The sequence below is a fragment of the Spermophilus citellus genome (genome assembly GCF_964194105.1).
Source record: "Spermophilus citellus genome assembly, chromosome: 7".
Taxonomy (NCBI): Eukaryota; Metazoa; Chordata; class Mammalia; order Rodentia; family Sciuridae; genus Spermophilus; species Spermophilus citellus.
The window spans coordinates 67,789,369-67,805,693 of record NC_138188.1 but is presented as its reverse complement, the minus strand read 5'-3'; the positions used below and the strand labels follow the sequence as shown (position 1 = coordinate 67,805,693).

At 40.6% G+C, this 16,325-nt stretch overlaps 1 pseudogene across 1 annotated transcript; it reads right to left on the bottom strand.

Moving 5' to 3' along the window:
- Nucleotides 1–2,528: 2,528 nt before the first annotated feature.
- On the bottom strand, nt 2,529–3,312 carry LOC308653303 (small ribosomal subunit protein uS5-like; annotated as a pseudogene). The gene has a single exon. The product of its transcript is annotated as a small ribosomal subunit protein uS5-like (transcript).
- Between the last annotated feature and the right edge of the window lie 13,013 nt (nt 3,313–16,325).

Sequence of the window (16,325 nt, the reverse complement as noted above, 5' to 3'; positions counted from 1 at the left end):
GACCTTGGCGGGGAGGAGATCTTTTGATTAAAGTGATTGAGGCTTCCAAAACATGGGAACACTTCACTTTAGACAAATGTATATATATTTGTTCTGATCAGTTATACGTGACAGTAGAATGCACTTGGATACATCATACATCAATGGCGTATAACTGCTCATTCATCTGATTTTACATGATGTAGAGTTTCACAGGTCATGTAATCACATATGCACATAGGGTAATAATGTCTGATTCATTCTATTATGATTCTGACCCCATTGTCCCCTCCCGTTCCTTCCCTCCCTGTGCTTCGTCCTCTATTCCTCCCCGCCCTCCCACCCTTATTGTGAGTTAGCATCCACATATCAGAGAAAGCATTCAGCCTTTGTTTCTTTGGGACTAGCTCATTTTGCTTAGCATAACATTCTCCAGATCCATCTGGAAATGCCATAGTTTCATTCTTCTTTAAGGCTGAATAATATTCCATTGTGTATATATACCACAGTTTCTTTATCCATTCATCTGTTGAACAACACCTAGGTTGGTTCCATAGCTTAGCTATTGTGAATTGAGCCCACACAAGTTTCTTCTTGGGAGAGTGGCAGAACCAGACTCATTGAATATCACCCAGCCTGGTCTCTCCTGAAATGCTCTGTTAAGAAGGCACCCTGTCAATCTTCCTCACTAACTGCAATTTTCGTTACATTTATGCAGCACCAAAGTGCTCATTTTCACCAAGTTTTCAACCCCAGTATTCCTTTTTTTTTTTTTTTTTTCAGTTCTGGGATTGAACCCAGGGCTGGCCTCATGCACAGGAGGCAAACACTCTCCCACTGAGCTCTATCCCCAGCCTTCAGTCTTTCTTCACTTGACTTCTGCAACATGGTCTTCCTCTCACCTCTGCTTCTTCTTTTGCAATATTCTTCACTGGATCTTTTCTTTCTTCTAGACCTTTCCATGTGGAAGGCCCCAGGGCCCCATCCTCTTCTCTCTTCTCAAGCACTTTCTAGGCAACTTCATTCACCTGGAAAAGTTAAAATCTATAGCTGATAATTCCAAATGTTATCTCTATCTCTGCCTCCTACTTCAGACTCACATATTTAACTGACAACTTACTAGATGCATTATGGGCATCTTACACCTAGCATGTTCAATACTAAAATCTTTATAACCCCCCTTCATCAAAATCGCCACTCCAAAAATTCAACATTGGCAACAAAACTGGATAGATGGAATTATCATTCATCCAACTACCCATAATAAAAACTTTGTATAATATTTAACTTCTTTTCTTATAGACCATAACATACCCATGAAGAAATCTTGTCTGCTTTACCTTCAGACCCTGCATCATGGCCCTTCCGCCTAATTTGAGCCACTGTCGCCTTTTCCAGGTTGCAATAACCTGCGGGTTGGTTGCCTAGCCTCAGAGTTTCCCATCCCTCCCCCAGAGTCTGTGATCCCCACAGCAGCCTGAGAACATCAATCGCTTCATATCTTTCATTTGAGCTCGACCCTCCAATAGATTCCTGGAACCTTTAGAATAAAACCCAAAGCCCTTTCCTTGGCCTACAAAGCTACCTGAGCTCTACAGAGCTACCCCCACCCCTTCCCCATTGCTCACCACTTTCCCTTACTCTGGCCTCTGCTGATCCTCAGTCTCTCCAGATACACACCTTCCTTGGGGGCGTTTACACAAACTCTTCCCTCAGCCTGGGATTCTTTTCCCACAGATATTTTTACTGCCCCAGGCAACATAAAATTGGGTGTTTTACATATATAAAAGGAGAGTGTACTTATAAGATGAAAAACTTGAAACATCACAAGTACTCCTTAGATAGTATTTAGACACTAGATAAGGCCTAGTGTCTTTACTTCAGTAGTTTTACCCTTTGAAGTTTAATTCCATGCAATTCAACTAACAATCCAAAGCACTGGCATTTGTAGACAATGATAACGTGGTAGACAATGATAACTGTGTTAGTCAGCTTTCTGTCACTATAACAAAATACCTAAGATAATCACCTTAAAAAGAAGAAAGGTATATTTTGGCTCATGGTTTCAGTGCATGGTAAGTTGGCCCCATTGTTTTGAGATCTGTTGTGAGAAAACACACCTGGTGGGAAGCACTTGATGGAACAAATCTACTCACCTTAAGGGAGACAGGTAGTGAAAGAGGAAAAGGAAGGAGTCAGGGTACCCATATCCTCAGTGACTTAACTTTTCCTGTTATTAGGCCCCACCTCTTAAGGATTCCAATACCTCCTAATAGTACTGGAGACCGTGGACTGGAGACCAAGGCTTTAACAAGGGGCCTTTGGGGGCATTTAAGGTCCAAAATATAGCAGTGGCACTTGAGGGCTGGTATGAATGACAAGATGCTTCCACACTAGACCCCGGCAGCCACTGTGATCAGGGCCAATTTTCCCCTTAGATAGAGCACAACCCTTAGGGCCCACGGTACTTGTAAGGGTCCATGAAAATGTTTTGATTTCTTTTTTTTTTTAAACAGTTTTCGTTCACTTTTTATTTTTGTTAAAAAACCCTATGTTGTAGCTACAAATGGAGGCTGGGTCCTCTCTACAAAGGCTCTGCTTGGGTTTTCACAAGATGGTCGGTGAATTCCTGATAGGGAGACTTGGTGAACACAGTCTCTTTCCAGAGATGAGGGTCAAGTAGCTGTAAGTCTTGGAGATGGCATCAAAGGTGGCCCTGGTGAAATTGCCCAAGGTGGCAGTGCAGCCCCTCACTGAAGTGCAGCAGTCATCAATACCATCCATCAGCAGCAGCTTCTTGGGTACAGGGGCTGAGACAATGCCAGTACCTCTGGGGGCAGGGATGAGTGGCACCAGCAGAGAACCACAACATCCTGTCACCTTGCGAGGGACAGTGTGGGGCTTGCCAGTCTTGTTCCCCCAGGAGCCTCTCCTCACCGGAACAATGTCAAGACACTTGATAGCAGTGGCTACCTCCTTGGAGTACTTTACCCCCAGTCCAATGTGACTGTAGTCCCCGATAGCTACAAATGCCTTGAACCTGGTCCCTGGCTAGCACGAGTCTGTTTCTGTACAGACGTGATCTTCAAAACCTCATCCTTGAGTGATGCTCCCAGGAAAAAGTCAGTGATCTCAGACTCCTTTCCTGGGGCCAAGAGAGGAGATGGATCTCCTCCAGGGACTTGATCTTCATGTGTCGACCAGGCAACCCAGCTTGCTGACCAAGATCCACTCCTTGTCATTGGCCGTGCCTCCACGAGCCCCACGGCCATGGTCCTGGCCCCAACCATGGCCTCGGAGACCCCTGCAGAAGCCTCCGTGGAAGCCACCCATTCTGGGCCCCTGGGACCCCTGCTGGGACCTCCGGGACCTCTTGCTAGACCAGCGTCATTCTTCATTTGGTGTTTTCCCAGAGAAGAAGCGTTTTGATATCTTTTAAAAATCAAAAGAATAAAAATGAAGCTTTTAGGTTGAATAATACATTTTATTATATACTATTGATATATTTTATGACCATTGGTAAAATGACGACTATAACAGTGTTATGTGTGTGTATGTGGTGTGTGTGTGCGCGCGCGCGTGAGTGTGCACACAGGACTGAGCCCACAATACAAAAGTGCCCTTTAAGCCAGTAAAGCCCTGGCCCTGGCCCCTGGGAAGGAAGTTCTTTAATCTGACTACCAGAGAGTGCTGTGGAGAGATGGCCTTTTAGGTTTCCTCCTGGTAAAAGGAAAACACTGCTTGGAAAACACCCCCATAAATTGACTCTCAGATTGCAAGGTCATTGTCATAACTTATTGACACAGTGTGGCCAGCCGTCTCCCTCTCAGGCAGAGGGCAGAACCCCCGAGCAGCCAGAGCTCTCTGGGTAGATATGGAGTGTGTCAACACAAAAAGAAACCCAGGGCAGGCTCAGGGCAGCAGCATCAAGCTTTTGTGACTAGAGAAACACACTTATATACATAGTGATCTGGCACCGGGAATTATAGGGTAGGGAGGTTCTGAGAAGTGTGCTGTACAGAAATAGTATACCTGAGAACGTTGCTGCCAGACATGTCCCTGACTGAATCATTCTATCCACCACCTTCTCAGAAATGGAGTGGATTCTAGGCCATCTGCAGAGATTTTACAAAATGAAAGAAGCCTCTGGGAGTTTAGCATTCCCCCTCCTCCAGAGGAGATTTTATGACTTCCCCTTATTATACATCCCTGTGTGATTAATCAGCAGAAAAAATACTGATAAGTGCTGATATAGAAGGCAAAAAAACAAAAAAACAAAACCCTGAGATACTGAGAACCAATATTTCCTTATCACTTAACATATCCAGGGACTGCGTTTTGCTTTACATATTTTAACTCATTTATTTCTCACAAAGTTCTTACAAGGGAGTTATTATTACTATTGTCATTTTATCCATAGAGAAACTGAGGTACAGAGAGGTTAGGATGCCTGACTAAGGCCTCAAAGCCAATAAGCGGTGGTGCTGGGATTATAGCCCAGAACCTGGTCTGGAATTTGTGCTGTTACTAGTCACTGAGTAGAGGAATCCGTAGTTAAAATGATAACTGCACATGTTAAAATACTCGTCCACGTCAACTATTTAGCAAATCTGTATATTTTATCAATAGTGCCATTTATGTTTCTTTCAATCTTTTGCTTTGTAAGACTCTGGAAAGCACTCCCTTCATCAATACTGAATCAGGCATTCTGAAATCCTGGGTGGATCCCACCATCCTTCTGATGGTGCCTTGTGACTATCTTGTGTCGGGAAAAACTTGCCCAAGTATGAAGTAACTACATTTGTACTTTTAAGATGACACGTTAGAAACAAGTCTGGATTTATTCATGTTTCGAATCATTTGCTGTAGTGTTTCAACATGCTTTTACCCGCGCCAGTGGATTACGGAAACCAGCTCCAATAGATTCCTCAGCAGTTGGATCTGTACTTAGGTTCTCAGGATAATACCAAAAAAATGTCTCTAGTTCGCCATTCATGGTCCGCTGCAAAAAGGTATTAAAAACTACTGCTCAAAAATAAGATAAAACAGTTTTAAAACCCTATGGCTTTTGTTCTCTTTAAAGTTTTTTTTTTTTTTTTCCATTTCTCTACCATGAACTTGAAGAAGTCGCAGGAACAGCACCTCCTCTGTATTCAGCCTTCACCGCCCTGCCTAATGCACTGCTCCCACAACAGTCTCACTGCTTGGCCCAGTGGGTCATCCCTGTGTCCCTCCTCAACCCAGAGAGGATCACACTTCTCAGTGAAGAAGAATGTCCTTTTGGAAGGTTTCCCTCTGCAAAAGGTATTTCAGTCATCTGGGGAGCACAGGAATGCCTTTCCTGAAGGCACACCTTCTGAAGACACCTTCTAGTCAACCTTGACTTAAGGGTGGGCATTAGAAGGCTTTATATTCCTGATGATCCACCCAACTGCAAAACAAAACAAACCTGTGACAGAACTGTGACAGGCATTGAGGGGAAGCAAAGTACTTTTTTTCAGAGCTATAATGGCTGGGGAACATTCTTACCAATTCTCTTTACTGAAGGATGAGTGTGGTGTGTGTGTGTGTGTGGGGGGGGGGTATTTGGTGTATTTTTACAACTGAGAAAATAATATATAATTATCATAGCTATTGTCAGAACAAAGCAAGGTACAAAGATGAATATAAAATAATCCGTAGTCCAAAAGTCAGAGATAATACTTGTAAATCAAGTTCATGCCCAGCCGTACTTCCATCTAGTTACTGAACAGATTCATTGTAGTCATTGTTTTTGTTGTCCGGTTGTTTTTACTCTGTTAACCAACGTAGAGTGATTTTATCTCACACCATTTAGTATTTTTCAACTACATGATTCTTCATTGATGCATCTCATTTATAGACCATACCCAACATATCTAATTTATAATGTAAAATGGTTACTTCATGGGTTTAAATTGTCAAATGTCATCAACTGTATGTTTTTCAACTTGATATTTTCCTATTACTGGATTCTTAGGTTATTCCCAATTTTTTGTTGTATAAACAGTGATGCAATGAACACTTTACACATAAATCTCTTGGTAAAACTGTGATTGTTTTTTTAAGATAAATTCCTAGTAGTTGAAATTGCTGGGTCAAGGAAGATAAAAGCTTTTATGCCTTTTGAAACATGCTTCCAATTTTCCCTCTACATAGTACTGATCTATCTATCATCTCTTTGGCATCTTCCTGATTTTTTATTTTTTAACTCAATTATACTCTCCAGCTGACTTTGGTGTTAATACCATGAAATCATGTGACTGTTAGTTAGCTTCCCAGCATTGACTTCCAGATTATATTTCATCAAACAGTATTTTGCATGGTTAGAACCCTTAGCAAGACAAAGCTTGCTTGGATCCATTTCCTGTGGCAAGTGGTGATACAGTAATAGAAAGATAACGGGATATGGTGTAGATGTGTGTGCCCGTATTTGTGCATATGTGAGTATATATCATGTCAGGGAGTCCCCACTCTTCTACAGGTAACATTGACCGGGTGTAAAGGAATGATGTTATTCCCTCTAAAGTACCAAGTGCTAAAACATGAACCAGGGTCACAAACTTGGTTGACAAAACCTGTTTCTAAAGGGTTGCTTGCTTTAAAACCTCTTTGTACTTCGGAAATTTTCATACGAGATCTTAAGGACATGATTGCATTTAACTTGAAAAAATGTCATCCAAAATAAGGACATCTAGACAACTTAGAATCAACATCTTGCAAAAAGAGGAAGCAATTTTTTCTCCACATGTTGTCTGGGTCGATGGTACTTCAGTTGCCACTTTCTGGGCTTTCTGAAAATCTTTTCTGCACAAATCATAACTTACCAGCCCCAAATGTCTCATTTTGCCAGTGGACCTTATCTAGTAATTGCTAGTTTTATAGTTTTCAATTGCTTTCAGGAAATTACTTTTTGGAGACAAGAAAAAACTGTTACGATCTTTAGACTCAGATTAAACTACTGAACTTTGAAAGAGAAGCCTACACCAGGAAGTTTAAAACACGACAGAAAGTAAATGCACATAATTTGTTTTTACAGTAAATGAACACCATGCACATTATTGAGATATTCAGCTATTTCTTATTATTTGCGTTATTGGATCATGTTAAGAAATTATAGTCAATAATCTTTCGCCTTTTCTAGAATAGGCTAATTCATACTAGGTGTCTTTCTGACAAAGAATGTATTTTAGAAATCATCTACACATTTCTTCCAGTAAACTATGCATTTGTAAATTGGAAACAACAGATGAGCAACAGCTCTGATCATCAAAGTAGAAATGGAATTTATAAATTAAAATACTTTTAAAACAATACTGAAATAATAACTATCAAATCAGTAAAGATTTTTTTTTAAAATCCAACAGTGAGATTGACATTCTTATGCAAATACTGGGGAGAGTGTGAACTAGTAACACCATCATGAAAACAACTTGACAGCATGCTTCTAATATACTTTAATTTTTTATACCACTTAACCTAGTAGTTCCATTAAAGGGCAGTTTAGATAAGTGAGAAAAGATTTGTAAACAAGTGAAACACAATTTCATTTTGATCATAGTATTATTTAGAAACAATCCAAATGTTGTCAGAGAAATGGATAAAAGAGTTATATCATATAATAGGACATTATATGGTCATAAAAATGCTGTCCTTGGGTTTTTTTTAAATAAAAAATGAAAATGTGAAGTGGGTAAAGCAGGATATATATATATAGTGTGTGTGTATGTGTGTATCTAAATATCTTACATTACCCATTCCTAATTACAATTTTTTTAACATCAACTGAAATGAACAAACAATAATTCTTGAAGGAAATACACCAAAAAACAACAACAACAACAACAAAAAAAACCCATGTGGTTTCACTATTGATGATTATTGCCTTTGGTCTCATTTTTCTGCCTGTTCTATTTCCTCTAAAATGACCATATATTAACTTTTGTAAAATGAAAGTTATTGTATAATAAAAAAAGAACAAAAGGAGAAAAGGATTGATTGATTTCAGAATGGTTTAGAAATAAGTTATTTTGTCTTTTAAGAAAAATACTATTCTAGAAAAGAATAAAAAAAAATTGATTGTACTGCTGAATGTGGTCATAGAAATACAGATGCAATTATTTTTCCTTTCAAACAGATTCATAGTTTGCCTAGCATGCATGAAGGCATAGGTTTGATCCCTGAAACCACACACAAAAAAAATAGGAAAAATAATAATAATGAAAATAATTACATGTTTCGTTTGGTTAATTTTGTGCTGGGGATGCAGCTTTGTGGTAGAGCACTTGTCTAGTATGCACAAGGTCTTGGGTTCTGTTCCCAGAACCACAAGTGAACAAAACTACTGTTTGGTGTAGAAGGAAGAAAGGCTGATGAGCAGACAGACAAGAGCTAATCATTCACAGAAGGTGACCTTAGACTCTGGAGTTCACCAACAAAAGATAAGGGAGGCAAACATGATGCCAGGGTGGTTTGGTATTTTCAGTAACTATGGGTATCAATCACTTTAGACCTAGGTTCAAGTCCCTCTTCCTTAGTGAGGCCCTTCCCTGACTGGTGAGGTTATGTGAATCCTTGTCCCACGCATTCATCTGACACTCTGCTTACTCTGTCTTGCCCTGATATTGATCTTTCTAGGACCATGGTTTATATTTTTCTGTGTCTGTTGCCTGTTACTATCTACTATGTCAACTGCTTGATTAATGATAATAAATGCATATATATTAGTCTGGGCTCTTTGTTGCAAAAACAGAAACTCACCCTGGATGACAGTAAGGGGGAAAAAATTAATGGGAGAGTCAGAATCAGAGAAAAGAGCAGAGATCAGGATTCTAGTAGGAAGCAAAGGAGGCTCAGCAGAGCCAAGAGTTTTCACATGAATGGCCACTTAGGACATCATTACTATGGCTAATAAGAGTCTTAATTGAGTTTCTCCAGAGACCCTCACCATAATTGTTCTTATTAACAGAATATCAGCAAACTCAGTGTGATTTAAAACTTCCTACTTTCTGTGAAGACTAAATTGCTCTGTCTTGCTAAAGCTAAATTTGAGCAAAAACTTGGTGATGTTATTTTTGCTTTTATGGTAAAACTTGTAAAACCTCTGACTAATCTAAAAAATGAGACAAAAAGCATTTTCTGTGAATTAAAAAAAAATACTTTTATGTAGACTCCTACAAAAATGTAGACCTCCAAGCCTCTCACCTCCCAGTGGGTATAAAGTTCTAAGAGTTTCCAGACTCATCGTTCAGAGAATTTTAGGTGATAGCCCCCTGTGGACCCTGAAGCTAATAAACAGGCTTCCTGAAAATTCCTTGGGTGTCCAGCCTCTTCTGTCCTACATCACTGTCACCATGTTTACACTGGCCAGCTGTGATCTCACTGTTGCTGCCCTCACAGCCATGGGTGTGGGGACCAGGCCTTCATGGATGCAGCTATAGTGATTAATGGCTGACTGATTCCATCTTGAGAATCCAGAAATGGAGAAGCTTCTGCCATTCTAGCTACTGGGGCCCAGGTAAGACAATATCCATCTTCTCTGGCTTTTGGTACAAGCCTGACCTCTTGCTATTGTTGGGAGTCTCCCCAAATAATAAGAGTTTTGTGATGGTTGGCAGCCAAAATGTCAGATATCCACTATAAACAGTAATGGTGACAGGGCATCATTCCTTGAAGGGTCCTCCAGCTGCTGATGGGAAGTTGATTGGGTGAGATCCCTCATCCTGGAGAGGGCAGTATTTCTGACTGGGTAAGGATTTGCCTTTTTCACCTGTAGAATCTCAGTCAGCATCACAGTTCAGCAGCTAATCTACCAACGTGGGATCCCACAGAACATCACCTCAAACCGAAGGTCTCCTTTATAGTATAGAAGATAAGTTGGTAGAAAAATTACAGTGGAATCCACTATCACATACTGCACCATCCACAAGATGCTGACATGATAGAATGGTTGCTTTGTTTTTGTTATATTTGGAGATGTTGCTCAGACTAGCCTTGAATTCCTGAGCTTAAGATATCCTCCCTCCTCAGCCTCCCAAATCACTGGGAATAGAGATACACACCACCACACCTATCTTCAAATGGCTTTTTGAAGATGCAGCTGTGGCAACAGAATGGAGATAACACCCCATGATGATGTAGAACTGAACTCTAAAGTACAGCATATACCTTAAACCAATGACTAATATATGATTCTGAACCAAATAAGTAGAACACAGGAGTTCTGGAGGTAGAGGTAGGGAGAGGCCCCACTAAGCATCACTTTTCAGTGGCCCTTTGGGAAATTCCTACTTCTTATTCCTGCAACTTTAGTCTCTGTGGGTCTTAACATCCTGGTTCCCAAAAAGGGTCCAAGATACCATGCACATGGTAAGAACATCACTAAAAAGCAAAGCAAGATCAGGTTGTTTGTTTTAATTGCGCAGCAGATGCAGTATACCATTAGGACAAATTGGCTCCGATGATCACATGAGGGTAGATCTGATATATCTAACAAGGTCGGGAGAAATATATTAGATTCTTAGGTGATCCACTGGGCATATAGCAGACTGTCGTGTACAGTTTTAGTCTAGATGGGCAGGTATGGCAACCATAGCCTGGTAAAGCCATGGTAACCAGTGGTACGGAGAACCCACATATGAAGATCAAGGTGATTTCACCAGGAAAACGACATAGACAAGCATAAATACTTGCAGAGACAGTAATACAGTGGAGGAGGAGAAGAAGAATTGAGCATCAGTTATCACTCCACACCCAACTGCAGTAGTGTGGATTAAATTCATGCCATCAGTCTACTCTAATAAATTTCTCCAGAAACTGACCAATGAAGATGCTGAAGAATATATGCTTAAATGATGTGACCGTCACATAGGAAGCTAGTGGATCTGACTAGTACATGGGGAAGATGTAGTAGATCAGTCAGATCCCCACCCATCCACCCACTGAGCTGGTGCCCCAGTCACCACCCAGCTGCTGTGCTGAAATCTCCTTTTCCAGAGAATTGTCTTCATTCAGCAGGATATGCCTCCAGGACCCCGACGTGACCCTAGGAGCATTGCTCAAGGAATGACTAACTGACCTAGGAGTAAAAGCCAGCTCTGCAATTCATGCTCCAGAGCTGCCCCGGGCATCAGCCTGAAGTATTGCTCCAGCTGAGCCCTCATCCCTGCCTGGCTTTCTTCTCTGCTCTCTCCTGCTTTCATGATGTCCCCTCTGCTGCCATCACTTCCCCCAGAATCACATGCACAAGAATTCCCTTCTAGGGCTGGGGATGTGGCTCAAGCGGTAGCGTGCTCGCCTGGCATGCGTGCGGCCTGGGTTCGATCCTCAGCACCACATACCAACAAAGATGTTGTGTCCGCCGAGAACTAAAAAATAAATATTGAAATTCTCTCTCTCTCTCTGTCTCTCTCTCTCTCTCTCTCTCTCTCTCTCTCTCTCTCTCCTCTCACTCTCTCTTTCACTCTCTCTTAAAAAAAAAAAAAAAAAGAATTCCCTTCTCAGCTCTGCTTCCAGGGGACCCCAGTCACTACTAAAATTTTATTTTTAAAAGACTTTTTAAAAATTAATATTTCAGGTGGCATTTGTAATTCTGTACAAAGATCCTTTCTACCAATTAAAATTGAAATATTTGGGCCATTTTTCTTTAGTTGTTAAGGTTTTTCTAGGGTGTGATTTATGGAAGGCAAGGGTTTCAAAATAATCCACCACTTGAAAAGAAAAAAAAAAGAAAGAAAGAAAAAGATTTTGTGTTGAATGATTTGAGAAACTATATGCTACCTTAGGGGATTCACTGAGCATGTTCACTATGAAAGATTATGAGGTAGTGCTGCCCATGTTGTTTAAATGCCTCTGGAAGATATATTCAAATCCTATCTCAGGACCATCACTTAAATTTTTTGTTCCCAAGTTTCTCATAAGTAAAATAAATTAGCATATGCTTCATAATCACAACACAAGAATTAAATGATAAAATGCACTTAGCAGAGGGCTAGACACATGGTATGTTCCATGAATCATAAGAAGTCAAAGTAAATACATCAGAACCTTGGGTTGCGGGAGAGAGGAAGGGGATCATTTAATTTTCTTGGCCATAGATCCTTTTTCGTTTCCTGCACACAAAACAACAGACACAGAAAAAACATGAAATGCAATTTGCAAAATGCTGAGTGAGTGAATTTCAGTAATGCTGACTCTACACAAAATGGAGGGGGTTATCTCCGAGCATTTGAGCTGTGTAAAGAGTTATGCAAGATAACTTCAGGCAAATGACCCCCAGGACAATCCAGAGCTTTTGAATAAAAATGCTGCATCAGGCATCGAATCAGAAACCAGAAGAATCAATTTTTCAAATCTAAGAAAATAAGTATCTGCCTTGCTCATATTTTTCAATTCTACATTAATTTTCTACCTTTGGTTGCATGATATTCTGGCCAAAATAGACTTGTTTACTCAATTATAGGTCATCTGTCAATTTGAAAAATGACAACCTTCCTGCATCTTAGGTCTGGGGACCTTATATTTATGGCATCTACTCACTTCTGGCAGGAATCCCAGAGGGCACAGGAAAGTGGGAGGTGAAAGGCTTCATTCTTGGAGGAAGGATTTGGTAGAGTTAGTTTTCTTGAAGCTGGTAGCCAGAGCCCAAAGCAGCAGGCACTTATGCTTATTCAGTTAGTACGAGAGGCTTTATACAGAATATTTTTTACAAAATGAAGACAATAACACATCCAGAAAAATAATAAGACATGTTCAGAAAGGGACATTGGACAGGTATTGTGTTCGTTTTCTAGGGCTGACATAACAAAATACCACAGACTGGGTGACTCGACAACACATGCTCACCTGGCTGCTTTCTGGCTGTGTGTTCACAGGGCCTTTCCTCTACCTGCCTGATGTCTCTTTCTCTTGTTACGCAGAACCAGATCACATTGCATTAGGGCCCACACTTAGATAAAGACCCTATCTCAAAATACAGACACCTTCTGAGGTACAGGCGGTTAGGACTTCAACATGGAAACTGGGGAGGAAGCACATTTCCACAACACGTGTTCATATGGACCAAATAAATTGTGCTGTACTGTTTTTGTAAGTTCTGCCTCCTCAAAACTCCTATCAGCCTTGAACTCCAGACAGTGGAAGAGTTGTACCTTGGAATATTTTCTGTGTTGTCCTACACGTCACACTATCCCTCCCCCATGCCCTAGGCTAGAGCTCTCTTCATTGGAAATAATTGCTTTAAAATCAATTAATCATCAGGATCTCCACCACAGAGACTTCACCAAATGCCTTCCCCCAAATACCATGGGTCAGTTTAATAAATTTCTGTGTGGAGAAAGACCCAACTCAGAGTGCAGACACAGCAGCCTAGTTATAGTTTTACCTCTGTTTAGTTAGGTATGGTTGGTTAACTTACACTTCCTTAAGGCAGAGAGAATAACCTGGAGCCTTCACCTCAGGAAAAGGTTCTGTTTATGTCCTTTTCTCTTAGGTTCCAATGTGTCCAAAGGTCGCTGGTGCTTCCCTGTTTTCAGGTAGCTCTTTTGAAACCACATATGACCTTCAAAGGGCACACAAAATAGCAAACAGATCGCCATGGCGAGTGCCAGGCTCTGCTACCTGAACAAGATACAGAAGTTAACAGACCCAAGGAACTTTATCTACAATTCAACAGAAGAGAAAGGAAACCTGAGGAAGTTCATTTCCTCTCGTGCAAAGATGTGATGGAAGCCCCTCCCTGTTCCATCCAAATTTTCTTTAAACAAACAATAAAAACTATCTTTCCCCATTTTTTTTCCTTGTTACTATTAAAGGAAGATGATGTGTGATTTGACTGCCTTCGCATGTCAGGGACCAGAAGGACTTGTTGGATGGCAGCCACCATGACCTGAATGTGCCTGTCTTCCCACTCATATGCTGAAATTCTAACTTAAGGTGATGGTACTAGAAGGTGGGGGCCTTTGGAGAGTGATTGGGATTAGTATCCTTATAAGAAACCCGAGAGAGTTTGTTTGCCCTTCCTTCATGATAGGATACTTCAAGAAGTCACCATCTGTGAACCAGAACAGCAGGCCCTCACCAGACACCACACACTGCCCACATCTAGAAGTAGTCAGAGGCAACACTGAGTCATTGTTGTCTCCCCAGATAAAATATGTGCTCTTCTAGACCAAAGGCAGTGAGTGACTCCTGCTTTACATACCCTTCAAACCCCAGACAGCTGCTGGGCACAAGTCATACAGATGGCCCTCCATGTCTGTGGGTTCCACATCTGCAGCTTCAACCAACCACAGGTCAAAAATATTTGAAGAAAAAAAATTGCATCCATTCTGAAGATTTACAGACATTTTCTTGTCATTGTTTTCACCTCTTCTATTACTTTGAATTGAAGCTGCTGGTATTATCACAGTTACAACTGCCAACAGCCATAACCACGTTATGATCTATTGGGCTCTAGGCACTTCTGCCTTTGAGGCCCTTTTTTTCATAAGAATATTAACAATTATATTTTAGACTACATTGGTAAAAATAAAAATATAATTCAGGGGAGGGTTCATTATTATTATGTTCATTTTTCTTCTAACGTTCAAAGAAATTAAAATTAAGACATTTCCATGGACCCCTAAAAGTTTTATAAGCCTTCGGCACTTTGTCTCCTGTGCCTAATGGGTAAGTTGGTCCTTCTAAAAGCAGCTTACTTTTGCTTAGCCCTTGCAAATGTTGGCCATTGAGTTAAGTCAGTTTCATGTGTTGTCAAAATTAACCATCATGTGACACTTATGACGTAAACATTAATTTTAGTTGGGTTCAGTGAAATGCACTGCAGTCCCAAGTACTTGGGAGGCTGAAGCAGGAGAATCTCCTGCACACAGGAGTTCAAGACCAGCCTAGACAACATAGTGAGACCCTGTCTCAAAATAAATGGATATATTTGGTAGATACTGATATTGATATTATTCTCACTTTACAAATGAGAAACTATAGCTTAAAGAAGTCATGGAGGAGATAACTACAGAGCCCAGAATCAAATCCAGCCTCTTCTGATTCCAAAGCCCATGAACTTCATCACTATACCATATTATTTCCAAGAACTGATAGCCAATAGGTCGCTAGCCCAAGCAATGACCTGAGTACCAGCCTAGACTAACCATGGAGGCTCATTCCTGAGCTATAAACACTACCCTAACTTCTTCACCAGATTAAAAAAAAAAAAAAAAAACACCAGCAATAACGTCTTATTGACTGACTCCTTGCCAGGAATGCAGATAATCAGACATGACTGTTCATATACCAGAAGTCTTCCTTGAGCAATAAAATCTAGAGTTGCTGGAATTTTTTTTTTTAAATCTATAACTGTTAGTTCCTTATAATAAGTGCTCTTTAGACTTTAACTTAAAGTTAAATTCACTTGGGACACTGAAGACACTTTCAGTGTACAGTCATCATTTCTAGACATCCCCTTTCTCACCGCCACATGTAAGTTCTTGACATCATCTCTTGCTGAGCCAGTCTGGTAAGCAAGTGCCAGAGACTGCAGGAGGACAGAGACACTGATCCGATGCAGAACAGAGAGCTATCTTACAGGCAATGTCAAGGTAGAATCCAGAAAGGTGGAAAGAAAGTTCAAGACACCTTTATAAAATAATACAATGTCTGCCGTAACTCAAAGGAAAAAGGCTAACAACACAAGGGAATCAAGAGACAAGCAAAACAACTTAGCCTGAGTTCCCCCAAATACAACTGTTGGAGTGATCAACCTGAGTCCCACACAGATATAGTGACCTCCATTAGTCAGATAATGGAGGTGCAAACAGATTGCGTGCCTTTATTTCCTGGCCAATTACACAGCCCTATTTTCCTCTGCATGCAACAGAAATGACCTGAAAGCTTTTGAGGCACCAGTTAACAAGGTGTCTAATACAACCACCCTTTAAAAATTATTTTGTTCTCACATTTCTTCGGGGGAAAATATTCCACAGCCAAACTGTGTGGCTTTGTGCCAGAGGCAGAGCTTTCTTCACTGACTCCATTGGTAGGAAGTGAAAGAAAATTAATCTACTATCAGTGCTTCCAGTTGAACTTCCTCTAACAGCAGTTTCTCCTCCTACAATGGACTCCACAGTTTAGCTCCTGTAGTTCGGTGAGTTTGAGAGCGGAAGCAGAACTTGTCACTTTTCTTTCCAGAAGAAAGAGGAAAGGTTGCAAAACCCACAGAAACTCAAGAGAAGCATTTTTGAATTTTAAAAAATTTGCAAATATTGGCTGAGCATCACTAAGTACTATAATACTGAGTTGTTGAGATAAACTGAAGGAGCTCTGCCTTTCAATGG